At 42.1% G+C, this 23,282-nt stretch overlaps 1 protein-coding gene and 1 long non-coding RNA gene across 4 annotated transcripts in view; both read right to left on the reverse strand.

Annotated features, from left to right (window-relative positions):
* The window catches only part of RCOR1 (REST corepressor 1), a 119,785-nt gene that overhangs the window by 56,252 nt on the left and 40,251 nt on the right, over window positions 1-23,282 (reverse strand). The gene's annotated exons all lie outside the window — the stretch shown is intronic.
* LOC141277919 (uncharacterized) lies at window positions 499-12,707 on the reverse strand. The gene is made up of 3 exons (XR_012329821.1): window positions 9,419-12,707; window positions 9,214-9,329; window positions 499-7,921 (listed from the first exon to the last, which is right to left on the reverse strand). It is a non-coding gene; the product is annotated as an uncharacterized lncRNA (long non-coding RNA).

Genomic DNA, 23,282 nt, shown 5'->3' on the forward strand with positions numbered 1-23,282 from the left:
AAATCATTATGCAGTACACCTTAAGCTTATACTGTTATGCATGTCAATCATATCTCAATAACACTGGAAGAAACCAAACAAAAAAGCAACCAAAAAACCTCAAGAATAGGACAAGATAAAGTAAAATGACATCACAATTATAATTTTATATGTACCTAAAGAAGTCTCAAAATAAAAACTGATGGAAGAATGGAAATATGACAAATACATCATCATACTGGGAGAGTAAAACATTTCTGTTGACAGTCCAAACAAAAAAGATATATAAGATCTAAAAACAGGGCTTCCCAGGTGGCGCAGTGGTTGAGAGTCCGCCTGCCGATGCAGGGGACACGGGTTCGTGCCCCGGTCCGGGAAGATCCCACATGCCGTGGAGCGGCTGGGCCTGTGAGCCATGGCCACTGAGCCTGCGTGTCCGGAGCCTGTGCTCCGCAACGGGAGAGGCCACAACAGTGAGAGGCCCGCGTACCGCCAAAAAAAAAAAAAAAAAAATCTAAAAACAATGAGCAAGTTTTATTTATTGGACATACTTTGAAGGATACATCTAATAATTAGGGTAGAAACATTCTTCATAAGCAAATTCACAAAATATTTACAAAAATGACCATATATGTACAAGGCTATAAAGCAACTCTAAGCACATTTCAAAGAATAGGTAACATACAGATTACACTTTCTAACCACAATCCAATTAAAAGCCAATAATTTAAAAATAAACCAAAAATCTTCATACATTCAAAAATGATAAAATACTCTTCAATAACCCTGGGTCAAAGATGAAATCTTGACAAAAAATAAATAAAATTGGGCTTCCCTGGTGGCGCAGTGGTTGAGAGTCCGCCTGCCGATGATGCAGGGGACACGGGTTTGTGCCCCGGTCTGGGAAGATCCCACATGCTGCGGAGCAGCTGGCCCCATGAGCCATGGCCGCTAAGCCTGCGCGTCCGGAGCCTGTGCTCCACAATGGGAGAGGCCACAATAGTGAGAGGCCCGCGTACCGTAAATAAATAAATAAATAAATAAATAAGTAAATAAATAAATAAATAAATAAATAAAATTACTTAAAATTCAACAGTAAGAGTACGAACTTATGCAAAACAATGAAAAAGGTAGTTTACAAAAAATGTATACCTGTAAATGCATAAAATCAGAGAGGCTAAAAATTATTTCGCTAAGCATACAACTTAAGAACATGGAAGGAACAGCAGAATAAATCCAAGGAAAGCAGAAGGCAGGCAATGAACAGCAGAAATGAATGAAACAGGAAACAAAGATATAAAAAGGGGATTAACAAAGCCAAAAAAAACCCCCTAAGAGACTAATCTCTGCAGAATCTGATAAAGAAAAATAAGAGAAGGTATAAATAATTTTAGGAATCAAAAAAGTGGACACAGGACTTCCCTGGCAGTCCAGTGGTTAGGACTCGGTGCCCTCACTGCCGAGGGCCCAGGTTCAATCCCTACCTGGGGAACTAAGATCCTGCAAGCCACACGGCATGGCCAAAAAAAAAAAAAAGAAAGAAAGAAAATGGCAGTAATGGCATAACAAGCTACCTTATCAATCAAATGCTACCTACCAATCAATCAAATGCTACCTCCTTGCTCAAGTTCCTGACAAGAAAACTGAAGTTAAAAAATTATAATCCTGGGACTTCCCTGGCAGTCCAGTGTTTAAGAGTCAGTGCTTCCACGGCAAGGGGTGTGGGTTCATCCCCAGTCGGAGAACTAAGATCCCGAATGCCACGTGGTGTGGGGGAAAAAAAAAAGACTCCCCCAAAACGATCGGGGAGTTCAGAGTTTAAAAAAAATTATAATCCTGTACAGAGTGCTATAGGGTCATTATATCCACACTAATATCTCCATATTATCAAACCACCTTAATCTCAAATTAGCTCTCATAAATAAGATGGCTGCTTTGTTTGCTTTAAAAGTTAAATTCGGGGGCTTCCCTGGTGGTGCAGTGGTTGAGAGTCCGCCTGCCGATGCAGGGGACACGGGTTCGTGCCCCGGTCCGGGAGGATCCCACATGCCGCGGAGCGGCTGGGCCAGTGAGCCATGGCCGCCGAGCCTGCGCGTCCGGAGCCTGTGCTCCGCAACGGGAGAGGCCACAGCAGTGAGAGGCCCAAAAAAGTCACATGGAATCCAAATACACGGTAGGATAGATTACTCATCAGTGGAAAGAAGAAAGTAACAAAGGAATAAAGCTTTAAATATTGGTAGTTCTTATTTCTAAATGTACTAATTTGCCATCCATACTTTCACTATATCCTGAGAAGCTAAGCATCCACAAATGTAACCTTATGTTAAATTTAGGTTAGGGACCAAAAATAATTTTGTGAGTCCAAAATTTTTGGCTTCTGATTTGGGGCATTCAGAAAGAAATGTCATCAACCTGAAAAGCAACAGTATAATATCGTCACTGTCGTTATAACTGACATGTATGCTTACTATGTACCAGGCACTGTGCATTTACTTGCATTACTTGCATTACTTGCACTTACTTGCATTAGCTCGTTTAATCTTCCTAACAACCTTCTGAGGTAGGTACTATCACTATTCCCATGTTACAGATGAGAAAATTAAGGCAGAGAAAGATGAAGTAACTTGCCCAAGATCACACCTGTGACCAGTGGAGCTGAGAGTCAAACCTGAGCAAGAGATTCCAGGGCCATGATGTGAGCCCTTATGGACACTGCCCAGAGTTTAGAGACACCATAAATTATCAGAAGTATAAAGACAGATCAAAAGCTAGAGTAAAAAGTACATTTTTCCGCGAGTTCCCTGCTGGCCTAGTGGTTAGGATTCTAGGCTTTCACTGCTGTGGCCCGGGTTCAATCCCTGGTTGCGGAACTGAGATACCACAAGCCAAAAAAAAAAAAGGAACATTTTTCCTCCTCATAATATTCTCCCATTAAGTATTTTAACGCTTAAGTTAAAGGCTTGAGAATTCTCAAATGACAACGGTTTGTCCTATATACAGCAAAGAAGTCAGAAACAATTTTGGTATTTAAATACTTGTATCTTTCTCCCATTGAAGTATATACTTCTTTGTCTGGCTCTCTCCCCCCTAGGCTCTTCCTTTTTAAATGCTACAAGTTTAAACTGGAATAAATAAATACATAATTTTCACTCAGCTCTCTGGAATTAAAATCTACAATAAGCATAGGAACGTAATAAACCGCTTAAAAACTCAAACTTTGCACAAGTTCTCCTAAATTTGATGAGAAACCTGACAAACCTTCTTCAGCCAGGTGATGAAAGTCAGCTTCAACAAGTATAAGTCATGTAGACAGTGTGTGCCCTTGATGAGTCGCCAACCCCCAGCCAGATCCCTGCACACCCATCCCCTCTACCAGTTCCCCACTGAACCGCCTCAACTTTTCTCAAATCAATCACTCCCTCTCCAACCCCACTGCCACTGCCATAAGTTCAGGCCTTCATCTTTTCTCGTCTTGTCTTGTCTTAAGGGATCGAGCTAACCAAGACCCAACACACAGACCTATCCGCAAATTCAGTCTCTCCAGTCTCTGGCTAGATCAATCTTTCTACATCAAATCAGAGCAAATCACTCCAGTGTTTAAAATCCTTCCATAGTGATGGACCACAACTCTCCAATCCTTAAGTGTGGACTGCACATAGTGCCTTCCTTCAAAAGAGGACAGTATGGAAGGGGTGGGGAGGGTGACAAACTTCACAGTGGAGAACCCTGGCAAGCACTACCTCAGCCAGGGACAAAGTCAACAGCAACAGCAACTAGGTCGTGTTCACAGTATGTGCCCTCTATGATGTGAGGTGATGAGAATGGCCTTTTACCTCTGGGTCTTCCTCCCAAAATCATTAGAAAAACATCAGAGCAATCCCAACCGAGGAACATTTTACCAAAATCCTGACTAGTACTCCTCAAAACTGCCAGTCACCAAAAACAAGAAAGTCTTAAGAAACCGTCACAAATGAACTTATTTACAAAACAGAAACAGACTTAGAGATGTCAAAAACAAACCTATGATTACCAAAGGGGAAACATGGCAGCGGGGGGGGGGGGGGTAGGAATAAATGAGGAGCTTGGGGTTAACACACACACACTACTATATATAAGATAGATAACCAACCAGGACCTACTGTATAATAGCACAGGGAACTCTACTCAAGAACTACTCAACATTCTGTGATAACCTATATGAGAAAAGAATCTGAAAAAAAAATGAGTATCTGTAAATGTATAACAATCACTGTGCTGTACACCTGAAACTAACACAACATTGGAAATCAACTATACTCCAATAAAATTTAAAAAAGAAAAAGAGGGACTTCCCTGGTGGTGCAGTGGATAAGGCTACGCGTTCCCAATGCAGGGGGCCCGGGTTCGATCCCTGGTCAGGGAACTAGATCCCACATGCATTCCGCAACTAAGACCTGGCACAAACAGATAAATAAATAAATAAAATTGGGCTTCCCTGGTGGCGAAGTGGTTGAGAGCCCGTCTGCCGATGCAGGGGACACGGGTTCATGCCCCGGTCTGGGAAGATTCCACATGCCGTGGAGCGGCTGGGCCCGTGACCCATGGCCGCTGAGCCTGCGCGTCTACGGGAGAGGCCACAACAGTGAGAGGCCCGCGTACCACAAAAAAAAAAAAAAAGAAAAAGAAACCATCACAGCCAAGGGGAGTCTAAGGAGACATGGCAACTAGATGTAATGTGGTATCTTGGATGGGATCTTGGAACAGAAAAAGTAAAATTAAAGAAGTAAAAACAAGGAAATCTGAATAAATGATGGACTTCAGGTAATAATAATGAATCAATACTGGTTCATTCATTGTAACAAATGTACCATACTAATGTAGGACAGTAACAGTGGAAATGGGGTGTTGGGTATGTGGGAACTCTCTGTACTATCTTTGTAACTTCTGTAAATCTGAAACTATTCTAAAGTAAAAACTTTACTTTGAAAAAAAAATCCTTCCACAGCTTCCCCATTGTCTTTAGGCTAAAACCCATGGCATTCCAAGGCCTTGCACAATCTGGCCAGCCTATCTTTCTAATCCCATGTCCCATTCTCACGATTCATCATCGCCCACGTGGTAACTGCATTACTGTGCCTTTCTACTTTCCCACGTCTTTCCTCTTACCACTTCCTTCTCACTGCCATGTCCCTCCCTATCTTTTCCCACCAGCTAACTGCTACTAATTCTGTAAGACAGCCCCAGGGTCACCATCTTCGGGAAGTTTGCTCTAACTCTCCCAGGCCGGTTAGCGGTCCACCCCCTCACCACTCCCATTAACTTTGGGGACAGCCTCTATCACAGCTTAGACTCTTATTAATGGTTTGCATAAAGATGCATGCTGCTGTAGACTTTGTACGTAAAACTCAATTATTACTGGTAGTAATTATTACACTTTTGGGCTCAGTAAGATCTAATTATTACCTATTACTATGTGCCAGAAACAGGGCTAAAGTACTTTACGTGTCTGTGTCATATAATGCACAAAACAACCCTATGAGATAAGAATTGTTTTACCGTATGTTTGAATCTTTTCATACGAGGGCCCTTATCTGAACTCCCATCTGAGACTGAATCCCCACTCAGCCACTGTGCTGCTGGGTGATGAACTCAGCTTCACGGAGCCGCGTGGAAAACGGAGAGGAGGTGCATACTAGAGCCTGGGCTTCTCTGAGGATTTGGAAGGGCACATGTTAAGTACCTGGTGCACACTTAATAATAATAAATAATAGCAATTATTCTCTTCGGTGACCTCTGTGTCTTCACTGTCTGGCACATGACTGGTGCTTCATAAAAGCTGAATAAATTAGTATGCATAAAGTAACAAGTTAGGTGGCCAACTAATGGAAAGTTTTAGAAGGGAGTGGTACGTTGACCTCTGGCCTCTAGAGCGCAGGCCTCCCCTCCCTCTCCTGTACCTCTCCTCAGAACAGAGGGGACGAGAGTATAGCCCGACAGGAAGGTCACTTCAAAACATACAGTGATGTACAATGTTCCAAGCTGATGAGCTGGGTGAATACTTTCCTCAGAACTGGTTGCATCCTGTCCAGTAACCTGAGTCCAGCCAATCCTGATCTCTGTCCCTCTCCTGATTCCTCAAGGAATTTAGGTTCTTATCAATGCTACTGAAGTAAACTCTACACTAGAAACTCCACTTGTGTACTTGGTTCCTTTCTGATTAAAAACATCATGTTTTCTCTCATTCTCTCTGACCTACATGTGTCTTGAACTCAGAATCAGTCTCTAGAGGAAACAGACTTTCCTTCCATGCTTCAACCTAACAAACACATTATTTAACACCAATGTCACAATATATATAATCCTTAATCTGAAACAGAGAGGGACAAAACACTTCAAACACCAATTAATTTCACAGTGAAAAGTTTTGTGCTCTGGGTCCCCCTATTTCTCTTAAACTCAATGTCACAAAGGCACACTCATTAGAATGGGCAGGACTACTGCTGTTGCACCACTAAGCACTCCAAGAAGGAAAAAAACCCTCTAACCACAGTCTGACTAATGGTGATACACCACCATCATGAGAAATACACAGGGACGGTTTATCCTACAACACAATGTTCCCAGCATCATCCCCACTTCTCCACGGCCCAAGGAAAACTTCAATCACTGAACCACTAGCTGAGCACACATCTTTAACATTATACCCATGTTTTTGTTTTCTTTTCCAATAACATGGATGAATCTATTTATTTATTTATAAATATTTATTTATTGCCCGCCCACAGCAATAAAGACCCAATGCAGCCAAAAATAAACAAATAAGTAACTTTATAAAATAAAAAAAAGAAGTTTTTAAAAAAGTACATTTAATGACATGGGGAAACAATACATCAAGTAAAACAGAGCAGACTACAAGAAGCACTGCATGTTACTGAATCATCCAATACAAAACAATGCATGTCCGATTAAGATTATGTTTCCATAAACATTACTACATGTATACTAAAACCCTGATACAGCTGATTATCTTCTTCTGCCTTACCTGCCTCTCCTGTGCTTACTTCTAACAAGAGCACCCTCTGTCCTTGGAGGTGCTCTCTCCCCAGTGCTTTTCCCACAGCTTAACACTTAATAAATGATTAAATCGTTTACTAAATTTTTCTTAATGAGAAATTATTTCCTTCCATCTGATGTCTTATGAGGTTAGGGGATGCTGAGAGTATAAAGCCACTGACGTAGTTTAATGAAAGAAAAAGGAATGAATATCCAGTCTTTTGGTGGAATTGAAAAACAGCACTATGGATCAAATTTTTAAAAACCTTTAAAATTATTACCAACTATTCCATAACTAATCCAGATTTGTGAGGACTTTATTAGATTCCTGCCTCCACAATCTCTCTTTACAGTGCTTTATCCCTTTGAAAAAAATATGGACATTCCTGGTCCCACAGAGAGTCTAAAAAAAAAAGCACTGCTAGAAATATAACATATATAAAGTAGACATAATTTCTATGACTATAATGTCATTAATCTAATTGGACCCAAGAGCAGGGCAAAAGCACTTTGCACCCAAAAGGTTAAACGTCTACACTTAAAACAAGCTAGGTTCCAGAATGCATGAAACCAAATTAAAAATAAGACTTTTCACTGTGGTTTTATTTTTTTTTTAATTTATTATTATTATTTTTTTATTGTTGGCTGCGTTGGGTCTTTGTTGCTGCGCACGAGCTTACTCTAGTTGCAGTGAGAGGGGGCTACTCTCCGTTGCATTATGCGGGCTTCTCATTGCGGTGGCTTCTCTTGTTGCAGAGCACGGACTCTAGGCAAGCAGGCTTCAGTAGTTGTGGCTCGCGGGCTTAGTTGCTCCATGGCATGTGGGATCTTCCCAGACCAGGGCTCAAACCCGTGTCTCCTGCATTGGCAGGGGGATTCTTAATCACTGCGCCACCAGGGACGTCCTTCACTGTGGTTTTAAATAGAAATTAGGGAATTCCTCTCTTTTTGATATACAATGATATGCAAACAACTTAATAACAAACTTTTGGGGGGTACCATCTCATTCCTGTAAGCAATGATCTTACATTGGACATATAGTCTGAGCTACAACTATTACTATTCTAATTCAAATAGTAACATATATATACAAAAATTAACTACATCGTATCCCAGAAGAGTTTAGCAATACCACAATATACAATTTTACTGGTTGTTTTCTTTTAAAAACAAATCTAAGCCATACGGGTCACACCATATTAAGGAAACCTCTATCCTTAATATTATAGTTGAAACTGAAAACTGTCATACAATCTTCATTAGCATACTAATCTGGTAATATCACACACTTTAACAATGTTGGAAAACCAGATGCCCTCAATTTCTTAACTCTAGTCATAGAAAAGGCGCATCTTAATTTAGAACAGATTGAAAAGTTAATTTTACTATACAAGATATGAAAAGAAACTTATTTTTGCCCAAAAAAGTAATCTATGCAAAAGTATCTGTTCAGATTTTCATATTTGTTAGGGAAATCACAAATCACAACAAATATCACTTACACTGTATATCAAATTCATAGAACTATTTTACTAAAAAGCAGCAAAATGTTAACGTTCACCAGAACACATGAACCACACAAACTCTGGTTCACATCCACAGAGAAACCACTAAGATGAACTGGTTAAACAGATGGGCTCAAACCTCAAATTACCATAGGTTAGAATTCCACGTCTGCCACCTACAAAGTTAAGACACTGGAAAAATTCCTTAGAAGGAAGCCTTTATTTTCTCAACTGAAAAATTGATTATTCTTACTATGAAAGCCAGTGTTTGGAGCAAGACAAGCAAAAAGAACCACCTGAAAATAACTGAACATAACTTCCTTCGCGCTTCTCAGCTATAGCTCTCTTCTCCAACATTCCAGACCACTGGTCTAGGCCCTCAGTGGCTTTTCCAGGTCCCAGTAACATCCTTACCAAACTTTCTGCCTCTTCCCCTTGCCTCCAAATCCAAATCTGCTCCATAAACAGCAGCAAGAAATATCTGTCCTGTATGGTCTAGGTAATACTACTTCACATCACCTTGCAAGAATTTCTCCAAAATTCACGCCAGCTCAGAAACTGACTCATAATATTACAGCTACAAAGAGCTTCAGAGTCTGCCTAATTTACAAGTGAGGAAACCATACTCTAGACATGAAATGTCTTGCCCAAGGTGATACAGTGCCAAGGCTAATAAGTCTTTAATGCAGGCTCCCACCAGTTTCAGCCCACGGCTCTCCATCAAACTTGATCGCATCCCGTCCAGACTTTCGTGCTTAAGAAACGAGCGTGGTTCCTTGTGTCCTGGTATTCTGTGGCACTTCACAGGAATTTCTGGTAAAACAAGGTAATTTTTGTTGTTGTTTTTGTTAATATTATGTTCCCTGTCACCAGAATAGCCAAAATAAAAATAGAAGACTTACGGACTGTGATGATTCTGGTACCTAGCTGCCTGCTTATAAATGCTGATGAGAAGAAGATACGTTTGTTTTGATAGTAGAGATCTCATAACTTTCTATCAACAAAACAAACAACTTGTTTACATGCAAATAGCTAAGTTCAATAATTTATCCAAATATTTATGAAGATCCTATGTAAAGCACTTCTTTTAAAAGTCAAATTAAAAACCCAAAAAGCCAACAGAAAAATGGGCAAAGAAGCTATTTCCTAGAAAAAGTGGCTTCCCTGCAGAATTTCAAATAATTTATGGAAATACTCCCTTTCTCCAGGAGGTGGAGCTTGATTCCCCACCACTTGCATGTGGGCTGGACTTAGTAACTTGATTCCAAAGAATAGAGCAGGAAAGAGGGTGGGAGTAACTTCACAGGAGAGATACCTGGTTAACATTACCTTGGCCAGGCAATCAAGGTTAACTTTGTATGTTTCATCGCATGATTCTAGCATGTACACCACCACCCCCCTCTCCAATACGATGAGATGTGAAGGGCACTTTGCCTCTGCAGATCCTTCCCCAAACCCATAACCCCAGCCTAATTGTAGAAAAAGGTCAGGTAAATTCAGGGATATTCTATAAAACTCCTCAAAACTCTCAAGATAGTGAATAACAAGGAAAGACTGACAAACTGTCACAGACCAGAGGAGACTGGGGAGGCAGGACAATTCAATGCAGTGTGGAGACCTGGACTAGATGCTGGAACAGAAAAAGCACATTAATGGGAAAACTCGTGAAATCTGAATAAAGGATACAGCTTAGTTAACAGTAATGTACCAGTGTTGGCTTCTTAGTTTTGATACTGTGATATAATGTATGATTAATGTAAGAGGTTAACATTAAGGAAAACTGGGTGAGGGATCTGATAATCTATAGTGTACAGGAAGGGGAGAAGGATTGGTAGCCACTCTGTTTCTGAGAAAGTAACACCCTAAAAACTCCCAGAATTAGTGCAATAAACATAAGAAAACGTCAAAACTACAGTTTGCAGCTCATTTTTAAAAAGATCACTCATCAGAAAGAAAAACCTTGCATTTGTTTCAGAGAAGCAATGCAATGACAAACTGCCTAGTTAAAATTTTATCCTTGGGACTTCCCTGGTGGTCCAGTGGTTAAGACTCTGCGCTCCCAATGCAGGGGGCCCGGGTTCGATCCCTGGTCAGGGAACTAGATCCCGTATCCTGCAGCTAAAGATCCCGTGTGCTGGGCTTCCCTGGTGGCGCAGTGGTTAAGAATCCGCCTGCCAATGCAGGGGACACAGGTTTAATCCCTGGTCCGGGAAGATCCCACACGCTGAGGAGCAACTAAGCCCGTGTGCCACAACTACTGAGCCTGTGCTCTAGAGCCCGTGAATCACAACTACTGAAACCCACGCACCAAGAGCCCGTGCTCCGCAACAAGAGAAGCCACCGCAATGAGAAGCCCGCGCACTGCAACAAAGACCCAAGGCAGCCAAAAATAAAATAAATTTATATTAAAAGAAAAAGATCCTGTGTGCCGCAACAAAGATCCCGCGCAGCCAAATACATAAATTAATAAATAAATGTTTTTTAAAAAAATTTATCCTTAATAACAGATCTTATGGGCAAACATGTAATGTTTAAAATCCCACTAGATAAATAAATCAAATTTTCTAATATCAAAAAGGATGCGTAAGATTGAAAGTTTTGTTTTATACTCCAGATAGCTTTTCCAGGGTGATGACAGACATTTTAATTATATACCAATTATGAAAATTCTCTTCATCTTCAGAAGCCATTAACTAACTAATCCTCACAACACCTCTGTGTTATACAATCTTATCCTGAAGCAAAGACAACCTAACCTCCCTAGAAAGTTTAATATAAATTAGCTCCAAGTGGAAGTAAACCAGTCCTAGATTAGGATTAAAATACTTGGGTTTTTAATGCACCTAACAAAAAGCCACCACGTCTGCATGCCTTGACCCCGAGGACACGAAGTCACCTAGGAGGACTCGCTGCAAGAACAGCACAGGTGAGAAACCCTAAGCCAGACCCAGGGCACACATCAGTATCCACCACGGCGATGAGCGACACTCTGCAAAGGTAAGTTCAAAAAGCTTTCTTACAAGTTTCTACCCTGTATGTTTGGGTTTACATAGTCAACCTAACAAAACTACATTAGGGAAAAAACCAAGTCTAGACTTGAAGAATTTTTTTTTAATAGCTGAGGCAAAGTGAATTAAAAGAAAGAAAATAATGTATTTCTACTCAAATGAATGGGTTCACCAAGAAATATTACAACTCACACAAGCTTAATCTTAATTTTGGAATCCACTGCATTGTCTGGTTCACAAATTTTTTTTGTCTTATTTTTTGTTTTATACACACCAAGTGGGAGGGAGAGAAGGGACAAGATAAAAGGAAATATTTATCGACCGACTATTATGTGCCAGACACTTTCACAAACATTAGCTTGTAATCATCTCTAAAACAGATACCAAAGCCAGTTCTTAAAAACTGAAAGACCATAAAAACATAGGAAAATGTCATGATAAAGTAAAAAAAGCAAATTACGAGACGTGCCATAGGAAAGGTCCTGAGAAGATGGAATGCCAAAGCTTCACGAAAGGAAAAAAGAAATGTCTGAAAGTGAGTCATTCAGCTTCCTGCCATTCTAAAGTACGACAGGTCAGATACCCCTTTGGAAGCCAGTGTCATCATACACAGAAGAAACTAGTAAAAATGGTTGTCTCCAGGGAGGGGAAATGGAAGGCTACGGAGGCAGGAGAACTCTCCTTTTTATACTACATACCTTTTTGCATCTTTTAATGTTGTACCACATGCCTCTATTACCTATCCAAACACTCAATAAAATTTTACTTAAGAAGAAAAAAAGTTAACTACAGGAAAGAGGTGTGGCCATGACCACCAATTCTAAATCACAGAGATTAGCCTCGATCACCTCCCTCTGCCAGGGAATACCGTGGTTCCAACAAACGTCCTTCTCTCCAGGCCTTCCACATCACAGAAAGGGGGTATGTTGTCAGAACCCCACAGCCATTGTAAGGCGTCACTCAATGACTAAACGACTAGCTCAAATCAGAACTAAGTCTTGTCTTTACTTCCTCCTCAGCTTTACGCAAGTGCCCAACTCAAAATGGAATCCACATTTTACTTGATGGTTATAAACATGTGACAGGAACCTTTTAAGAATTATTAAGGGGGACTTCCCTGGCGGTCCAGTGGTTAGGACTCCTCACTTCAAATGCAGGGGGCGCGCGTTCGATCCCTGGTCAGGGAACTAAGATCCCTGCAAGGGGCAGCCAAAAAAAAAAGAAAAAAGAAAAAATTAAAAATAAAAAAGAATTATTAAGGAATAACACTATAAAATTCAACAGTTGGTATATTCAAATAGACGCACACCCTTCCCATTTTATGTGTATAGTTATACATTCTAAGTACATTCATTATTTATCAATAGTAATATTTTTGTCAACTGGAAGAAAATGTTAAAAGTAGATGGTTGTTATGTTTCTAAGCAAAAAAATCTCAGCTGGGAGGCTGGTTCTAGGTTGATAAAAACAGAATACGCTAGAAAGAAATGCAGTTTGGAGAATTTTCACCCAAATTAGGGTCTCAATGAAAGGACACAATAAAATACTTAAATACTAATGTGGGTGGATGGTACAATACTTGAAGGGAAATGTTCAGAGGAAGAAGCAGATAGGCAAGCTTACTATGAGGAAGAAACAAATAATATCACATAAAACACTTGGTTTGAGGACACAAGAATTAGGCAAAGGTCTGAGAAATCTGATCACTGCCAGAAGAAGACAGAGGAGGCAAGAGGGTGCCCACAGGGCACTTGTCAGCATCCTTCTTCCATCCCCGTCAGTCATTCTCTGATGCAGCATTTATGTGGTTTAGTGGAACAGTTCTGGAATGGAACCCAACTCTGCCTAGATTGAAGGAGAGTTGCCTAATATCTCTGAGCCTCAGTTTTCTCTTCTGTAAAAATGGAAGAAGAAATTTCTTCCTCAGAGAGATTAAGTAAGACAGCATTTTAAAACAAGCAGCAAAGGTTTTCGCACCTTTGCTAAAGGCTTTATGAGGGACTTAAAATAATCGATCCAGACATCAGAACTAGATTCAATCATAAAGATGTTTCTAAGAGACTTGGTTACAATGCTCTCACCTAAAGCAGACCTAACAGTTCCTACTTATTCCACCCAACTCAGCATAAAGATCCTCTAGTATAAATTTCCTTTTATTTAAAAGGCCTACTGATAATCAATTCAGACAACTCTCAGCCACAAGATATCAGAGACATGCAACTATCTAAATAGTTAGGGAATCCATTTATTTTGCAAGTACGCTTACTCATATCAAGCATTTCTACTCCAGTCTCTTAAACTATTTTTAATTCTATAACCCTAATAAATGGCAATACTCAAAACTTACTGTCAAATTATTCTACCCAATCGCAGTCAACAACGTGCAGTGCAACGAGAGTTCTATCCGCTGCTAGCAAATTAGGAGTTAACTTTAAAAATGAGAACAGTCTCATTAAGATATGTTGATTCTACTGTGAGTCCAAGTCTTGCTGCCTATACAGTAGTTATTGGTGAGAAAACAAACTATTCAGTACCCGGCAAGCAATCCAACATTTAGTAACTAAGATTAAGTACTCTAAAGTGAGTCCCATGTTTAAAATATCAGGGAAATCAGTTCCAAACTCAGCTGTAAAGAGCACTCATAATACCAATAAGAAGAAACAGAGTCCAATAACCCCAGGGTTTATTCCTTCATATTCAACAATTGCAGAATGACCAAACTCCTGCAAAAATAGAGAAATTTCAGAAAGTATCTGGGACTGTTTCCCCATCAGTAAAATAAGAGAACTGGACTTGACCTCTAGACTCCACTTAACAGACAAATGAAATGGCAGCATCCTGTCTGCTACACTTTGAAGTCTGACCCCCTCTTCCCGTTATCCAAGGAAATCCTGTTTTGTTTTATTTTGCTTTGTTTTACTGATGGGTGTGGTGAGGTTTGTAAAGTTTGTGGGTGTTTTTCACTCACTTCCTCCTGAAGTTTTATTAACGCACTGACTTCACAATAATCTCAGTCATTACCGTTGCTGATCACTACGATTCTTCCAGCTCTCTCCTTGCTTCACTGCCTTCACATACAGCCAGGCTAGAGAACCAATCCATTTTCTTGTAGATCCTGCTCCGAATGCCAGTTTCTCCATCAGTCAGACTTCTTTTTAATGTAGACAGAACTCATTCTACAGTTCTCATTCTTCTTTTTTCTTTTTAATGTTTATTTATTTATTTGGCTGCACCCGGTCTTAGTTGCGGCACACGAACTCTTAGTTGCAGCATGTGTGTGGGATCTAGTTCCCAGACTAGGGATCGAACCGGGGCCCCCTGCATTGGGAGCACAGAGACTTATCCACTGCGCCACCAGGGAAGTCCCTACAGTTCCCATTCTAACCCTAACCCCAGACTGGATGGTGGATGTAGACAGAACTCATTCTACGCCAGCAGCTCAGTGGCTCACACAATCTCTAGGAGGGTCAGAAAATCAGCATTAGAGGGCATACAGCCAGTATAACACCAAAACCATCCCACAGAACTGCTTCAGGGGAGATCTTACTACCACAACTGCTCCACACGACAAGGTCACCAGCAGCGAACACCAGCCCTAGAACCTGCTGCCTAGAGGCTGGTATCCTTCAGCCCTCCTGGCTCCCTCACATCACTTGCTTCCCAATCTCAGTCTTGCCCTGGTTCATGGAGCAGAAGTCACACGCCTATAGCTAACTACAAGGAACGGTGGGAAAGCATAGTAACAGTTTCTATTTTAGGATGAACAGTGTGGGAAATTCCCCCCAAAGACAGTGTTCAAAAGGTGCTGGTGGGACGTCCCTGGTGGTGCAGTGGTTAAGCATCCGCCTGCCAATGCAGGGGACACAGGTTGGATCCCTGGTCCGGGAAGATCCCACATGCTGTGGAGCAACAACTACTGAGCCTGAGCCTAGAGCCCGTGCTCCGCAACAAGAGAAGCCACCGCAATGAGGAGCCCGCGCACCGCCACGAAGAGCAGCCCCCGCTCACCGCAACTAGAGAAAGCCCACGCGCAGCAACGAAGACCCAACGCAGCCAAAAAGAAAAAAAGTGCTGGTGGCCAAAAAGCATAACATATACCCACAAATGACACCATTCTAGTCGCTTACCTCCCAAGGCCTGGGCCCATTTTTTTCCTCAGCTTATTCCCTAAATTGCTCCCTGGAGTTCAGTGTGATGGCTCCTCCCGCCTCGCTCTGTAGAGTGGAATCATTCTCAACTTTATTAGCTGTTTCCAGTATTTCTAAACAATATACTTAAGCTGCTACTGATCCCCCCATCCCCCGTTTCAATACTGTCTATTCACTACCTTATATAAAAGAAGAGGATTTGGCTTTCTTTCACAACCAACCTCTCCCTTCCTCCAATCATCCTACAATATGCTTAACAGGTGTTGATTAAATCAATATTTTTATTTTTCACAGCTATGTAAATACTATTCATAGCTGAATCATTAATAATTGTCTTTTTTTGTTTGCTCAGTTTTCTGTATACTTTTCATGATCCCTCCCACCCCAACTTCTACTAGAAGTACAAATCTCAACACACGGGTAATTATCAGTTGTCTATTTCTTGAAGCCGTTCCTTTGGAGCCCTGTCTGCACTCACCAGTCTGGACTGTCTGGTTGATGCCTCCATAGCTATTATCCCAAAATTTCTCTTTACCATCACTCTAGAAATTCCCTTCAGCTTACCCCCTTGTGGAATTCCCCATTTCCTGGATCCCATGTCTGAGCGAAGCTTTCAGGGAGATTAAGCAAATGGTTAAATATATTGAGAATAATGAGAGCCAGGACTCTCACTGTCAAAGAAGGGAGTTCAGAAAGAGGAAACGAGGAAGGCCAGAATGCACCTACAGTGCTGGATGCAAAATGGTGGCGTTGGTATGAATTCACGGTTTCTAATACGAATACATGTATAGATCTAGAAATAGATCCTAGAGGTGTGTAGTAAACACATGGATCTACTTCCTAGTTCTGCCCACTGAGAGGCCTAGAAGCAATGATACCCTGGCAGCAATGTGCAGATATACCACCCAGACCTTGGTTTCTACAATACTATTCCCTCTACTAAAAGAAATCAGTGCTCCTTGAAGAAAGAGTTCACTCCAGCATGGCGCAGGGAAAATACAAGATGAACGTGGAATATTTTGATATATCAGCAAGCAAAGAAGTACTTAAAGAATGATGGAAATTTGTCAAAAGGACACAGAAACTCACCTGAAGGGGCTCTCACTGGCCAAATCTGGAATAATTTGAGCATCAAATAAATAATGATAGTTATGAATTTTAACTTTGAATAAAATGGAAAACCATGAGTCCACACTGATTGTAAATAAAGAAATAAATGGCAGAGAAGTAGAAGCCACACACTATTTCCTCACAAAATACTTATTACACATTAATAAGTATAAAAATACTTCTTAAATAATTTTACAGTGGAAAATCCTGGCAGACACCAACTTATATCAAGAGATAAAGGACAAACCTCTATCATGCACCTCCTGCATGATATGCTAAGAAGGGCACAGTACCCTTCTGTGGGATCCCCGCCCAAAACTCAAAACTGGAATCTAATCATGAAAACATCAGACAAACTTGATTTATTGCACATTCTGTAAAGTAACTAGCTGTACTATCCAAAGATATCAAGGTCATGAGAGACAAGGAAAGACCAAGGAACAATTATGGACAGAAGGAAACTAAAGGTACATGACAACGAAATACAACACATAATCCAGGATTGTATTCCAGACCCTTAAAGAACATTATTGGGACAAATGATGAAATTTAAATGGGTCTGTGGATTAGAGGTATTACAGGATCAATGTTCCAATTTCCTGATTTTGATACGTGGTTATAAAGGAATGCCTTTATTTATAGGAAATACACAATGACATATTGAAAAATAATGGAGGACTTCCCTGGTGGCACAGTGGTTAAGAATCCACCTGCCAATGCAGGGGACAGGGGTTCGATCCCTGGTCTGGAAAGATCCCACATGCCGTGGAGCAAACTAAGCCCGTGCACCACAACTACTGAGCCTGAGCTCTAGAGCCTGAGCACCACAACTACTGTGCCTGCACGCTGCAAATACTGAGCCCACTCGCCACAACTACTGAGCCCGCGTGCTGCAACTACTGAAGACCGCACGCCTAAAGCCCGTGCTCTACAACAAGAGAGGCCACGGCAGTGAGAAGCCCGCGCACTGCAACAAAGAGTAGCCTCCACTTGCCACAGCTAGAGAAAGCCCGCGAGCAGCAACAAAGACCCAACGCAGCCAAAAATAATAATAATGATGGAGTCAACAACTCGATAATAAAAAAGACAAATAACCCAATTAAAATAAAAAGACATTCGTCCACATAAGCACATGAAAAGATACTCAACATCATCAGCTATCAGGAAAATGCAAATCAAAACCACAATGAGGGAAACTCCCCGGCTATCCAGTGGTTAGGACTCGATGCTTTCACTGCGGTGGCCCAAGTTCCATCCCTGGTCGGGCAACTAAGATCCCGCAAGCTGTGTGGCATGGCCAAATAAGAGAAAGAAAAAGAAAAAACAAAGAAGAACAAAAAACAACACAGTGTGATACCACTTCACACCACTAGAATGGTTATAATTTAAAAGACAGGCAATAACAAGTATAGACAAAAATGTGGAAAAATTGCAACCCTCATTATACTGCCAGGGGGAACGTGAAATGATGCAGCCACTTTGGAATGGAAAACAGCTTGGTGTAGAATCCTAGATTGGAAGCAATACTCCTAGAATCTGAGGGCACTATTCCACTGCCACTGAGATTCCAGAGTCACGCAGATTCTCAATCCATTCTTGTAAGTTGATTTGTGCCCTCTGGAAGATTTTGGGATCCTCTCTATTCTCAACATTCTGAAATCTCATTAACTTATTTTTTTTTAATTCACTGTGCTGGGCACTTGATGGATCTGTTCAACCTAGAGATTTATGACCTTCCGTTCTGGAAAAATTTTAAGTGCTGATTTAATCACTGTACCCTTTCAATTTTCTTTTTTCCCCTCTCTCTAGTAATTCAGATGTTGGCTCTCCTGAATTGATCCATTAAATGTGATATACTCCTTTATTTTGCTTCTGTATTTATCATTAATTATTAACATAATGTCACAACTGCTTTAATTATCTCTTTCTCTTGGTGTGGCCTCTCTCTCCTCTACACACACACACACACACACACACACACACACACACACGATAAATGCAGACGTCATAACGCATCCTTTGGTATGCTTCTCCTAGGAATAAGATGTTCTCCTACATTACCTCAGTACCATTATCACACTTAAAGAAAATTAACACTAATTCATTATCACTTAATATACAGTCCATATTAACATTTCCACACTTCTTCCTCTCACCTCAAACTATTTTTCAATCAATGATCCAATCAAGGCTCAGGCACTGTCCATTCCCTTTTTCATCTGTCTCTGCCTAATACTTCCTGGAAGATTTTTTCAGTTTCCTATTGAAAATTTTCCAAGAGCTCTTTCTTACTCTCTGAATGGTTCCCTATTTTGTATAATCCCCTTTTTTTGGGGGGGGGGGGTGCTGCACAGTATGCAGGATCTCAGTTCCCCGATCAGGGATCGAACCCGCACCCCCTGCAGTGGAAGTGTGGAGTCCTAACCACTGGACCACCAGGGAAGTCCCTGTATAATCCTATTTTTGCATCATGAATTTAATGTTTTCTTTAGTTCTTTAAGCCTTCTGTTTTTGAAGTTTGAACTTCCCTTCTGCAACTTACATTTTCTTTCTTCATTCAGTTTCTTTTTATCTGTTTGCATGAGACTGTTAGAGCCTTTCTTCACGTTTACAATGATCCTTGCCTGTTCGGTCATAGGAAGTCCTAACTAAAATGTAGGTTTTAATTTCATGTGCACAGATGAGGTTTCTTAGTAGCAAGGCTTGCCTGCAGGGTGATCAGACAGGGATCTAACTATTTCACTAAGACCCATGGTGGACTGTATTTTCTAAAGCTGACCACATTATCTCCTACCTCGCGTGATCTTCTTACGTTGTGACCAACTGTAACTCTTGCCTTCAAGAGGTGAGGTCTATGCTCCCTCCCCCTTGAACTTGGGCAAGTTTGTAACTACAGCAGAAATGACATGAAATGCCTTCCAAGACTACATCATAGAGATGAAACAGACTGCCTGTTTCTCCTGAGACACATACCTTTGGAAAGTATGTGTCTGTGTAAGCGATCCGAGTGCTTGAAGCAGGGGCACAAACTAGTCCACACGCAGAGATCTCGTGGAGAGGCCGTGAGACTACATCGGAGACAGGCGCCCAGCCACGGCCCCGCCACACACCCAGACTCGCCTGCCTGTGCCCACGACTCTTCCAGCTCCACCGATTGACTGCAGCCACAGAAATTACCTTAGCCAGAATCAGAATCGGCCAGCAAAGCTCCCCCAAATTCATGACCCATAGAAACCAGTCAAGTATTCAGTCATTTAATTGGGGGGGGGGTAATTTTTTAGGCAGGAAAAGTAAGTGAAACAGATCTTGGCACCTGGAAGTGAGAGGCCACTGCAACCAAAACCTAGAACGTGTGGTAGTGGCTTTGAGACAGGGTGGCAGGTGGAGGCTGGGAGGCCTTGGGGAGACTGCTACTGAAAGCCTGAAGGGCCTCGACCAGGAGGCTATTGGTAAAGGCTTAGTGGAAAGTACGAAAAATATTACTATACATTGGAGAAAAGGGGACCTGTTATGTGGTGGTGTGAAATGCAGCCTGTAGTCACGTGGAATCTTTTATCTGATCAGCTCAGTGACCTATCAAAGGAGATTCCCAGGCGTAACACGTGAAAGCACCACCCCACTGTGCCTGTGATAACATGAGGGGTTGGGATGCTGAGGAAAACCAACTGTTAAAAGTAAGGGGTCAGAACTCGCTGGGTTCAAAAACAAAGCTAATGGGAGTTCCCTGGGGGCCTAATGGTTAGGATCCAGCACTTCAACTGCAGAGGCCGAGGTTCGAGCCTTGGTTGGGGAACCATCCCGCACGCTGCGGAGTGCAGTCAAAATGCAAAAAAAATAAAAAATAAAAAATAAAGCCACTGCTTATCCCCAGCCTCTCCTGAAGGCAAAATGATTCTCAAAATAGGAAATGGCTACAGCAGGGAAGACTGAATCCAGGCTATGGTTGAAAAACTTTTTAAAATACCTCAGAAAGATGCAAGAAGGTTCCAAATTGGCATTTTAAACAGACCAAGGGTCTTCTAAAATCTTAAGGGCTGCCTCTAAAGAGCCTCTCCATTAAAACAGCGGAGCTCCTCAGACTGCTAGCAGAGGCCGTTCCACAGCAGACTTACAAGGAGTCGGAGGAAGTGAAGGACCAAAGAGTGTGGCTGGGGAGATGGGCTGTGGGAATGGGGAGTCAGTGTCTACCGGTTACGGAGTTTCAGTTTTACTCTATAGATGCAAAGCATTCTGGAGGTGGATTTCTGCTGATGGCTGCACAACATTATGAACGTGTTTAATACCACTGAACTGTTCACTTGAAAATGGTTAAGATGGAACAACAAGGTCCTACTGTATAGCACAGGGAACTATATCCAATCTCCTGGGATAAACCATAATGGAAAAGAATATTAGGAGCTTCCCTGGTGGCACAGTGGTTAAGAATCCGCCTGCAAATGCAGGGGACATAGGTTCGAGCCCTGGTCTGGGAAGATCCCACATGTCGCGGAGCAACTAAGCCCGTGCGCCACAGCTACTGAGCCTGTGCTCTAGAGGCCGCGAGCTACAACTACTGAGCCCGTGTGCCACAACTACTGAAGCCCGCGCGCCTAGAGCCTCTGCTCCACAACAAGAGAAGCCACTGCAGTGAGAAGCCCGCGCACCGCAACGAGAGTAGCCCCCGCTCACCACAACTAGAGAAAGCCCACGCACAGCAACGAAGACCTGATGCAGCCAAAAATTTTAAAAGTAAAAGAATATTAAGGGCTTCCCTGGTGGTGCAGTGGTTGGGAGTCCGCCTGCCGATGCAGGGGACACGGGTTCGTGCCCCGGTCCGGGAGGATCCCACGTGCCACGGAGCGGCTGGGCCCATGAGCCATGGCCACTGGGCCTGCGCGTCCGGAGCCTGTGCTCCGCAGCAGGAGAGGCCGCGGCAGTGAGGGGCCCGCATACCGCAAAAAAAAAAAAAAAAAAAAAAAAAAAAAAGAATATTAAAAAAAGAATGTATGTGTATAAAACTGAGTCACTGTGCTGTACAGCAGAGATTGCCACAACACTGTAAATCAACTACACTTCAACTAAAAAAGTGGTTAAGATGGTAAATTTTATGTTATGTGTATTTTAACACAGGTTTAAAAAATCAGACATGACTTATGGAAAAGGATAACTCAGAAAGCAAAACAAAACTCTCACCGTGAGCCAAGAGCCTTGGAGAACCATTCCCAGATAAGAGAAATGAGTCCTAATCAAGGACTGGCAACTTGTGCCTGGCTGGATTTCAGAAAAGCTTTGGACCAGTGACTGTTATGCCTGTTCTCTCCTTTTATGAACAGATGCGTCTACGGCAATTACCCTAAGTCTGACCCACCATTTTAAGTTGGAAAGAATGGCAGTTTACTTGTCTCTTAAGTTCACATGTGTCCAGATCCAGAACCATGCCTGAGGAAACTCATCTGGCCACAGCTGGGCCTGGTTTAGATGACAAGATCCTGAACTTGGGGCTAATGCCATAACTGGAAGAGAGCTGGGGGAGGGCATGAATATAATTTGCATGTAATAGGAACATCTTATAACTAAAGGGTGAACTGTGGTAAATCATATTTTCCAAAGATGGCCACAACATCATCCTACACATTCTCCTCATAATCAGACTTTGACTCAACTTCTCTCAAGAGATGGAATCTATGCTGCCTCCCTTTGAAGCTGAACAGACGTGTGACTATGGCAGAAATGATGCTGTGTGGCTCCTGAGGCTAGGTCGTAAAGGCCATATGACTTACACTCGGTTCTCCCGCTATGTGCCCATGCTAAGACCACATGAAGAAAGGTGCTTGGCCAGCCCAAGCTGCTTCAGCACCCCTGCAGATCTGTGTGCAGCCACCATGTGACCACAACCTAAAGAGAAATCCAAGCCAAAACTGCCCACCTGAGCCCTTCCTAAATCCTGACCACCAGAAACTGTGAGAGATAATAAAATGACTGCTGTTGTTTTCAGGCAACAGTCATGAAAACAGTAATGCAAATAGTTAACTGGAATACAGACAGTGTGACAACTGTCAGATGCTGCAGACCTTTACATCCGGGCCAGTTTCTCTCCAAGAAGAATCTTCTAACCTGCTGCAAGAATTCTGGAATGTTCTGAGGTTCTCACCACTCAATAGGCAAACTTTCATTTAACCTACGCACCCACCACCCTCCCATATCTAGGCATCCATCCTCCGGCCCTCAAATCCAGCGTCCCTTTGGTTCAAACTCTACGAAGAGTAAATCTGTCCTCTGCTGGGACAGGAAGGAGGCAGTTGCTGGGCTGCGGGAGTGAAGCCAGACTCTAGAGGGCTTCCTACAGGCTTCTGGTCAGCCCTGCGGTTGAGCCCGGCCCACACCGCACTTCAGCCTTTGGAGACACCTGGTACTTCTACTCCCCAGGCCTTTCGGAGCTTCTGCAGCAGCAATCTGCTTGCTTCCCTACTGGCATCACTACCTCTCCCTCTGGTTCAGCTTTCTCAGTTCTGCCAAGGTAA

This window comes from Tursiops truncatus, chromosome 2 (assembly GCF_011762595.2).
Source record: "Tursiops truncatus isolate mTurTru1 chromosome 2, mTurTru1.mat.Y, whole genome shotgun sequence".
In the NCBI taxonomy this organism is placed as follows: domain Eukaryota; kingdom Metazoa; phylum Chordata; class Mammalia; order Artiodactyla; family Delphinidae; genus Tursiops; species Tursiops truncatus.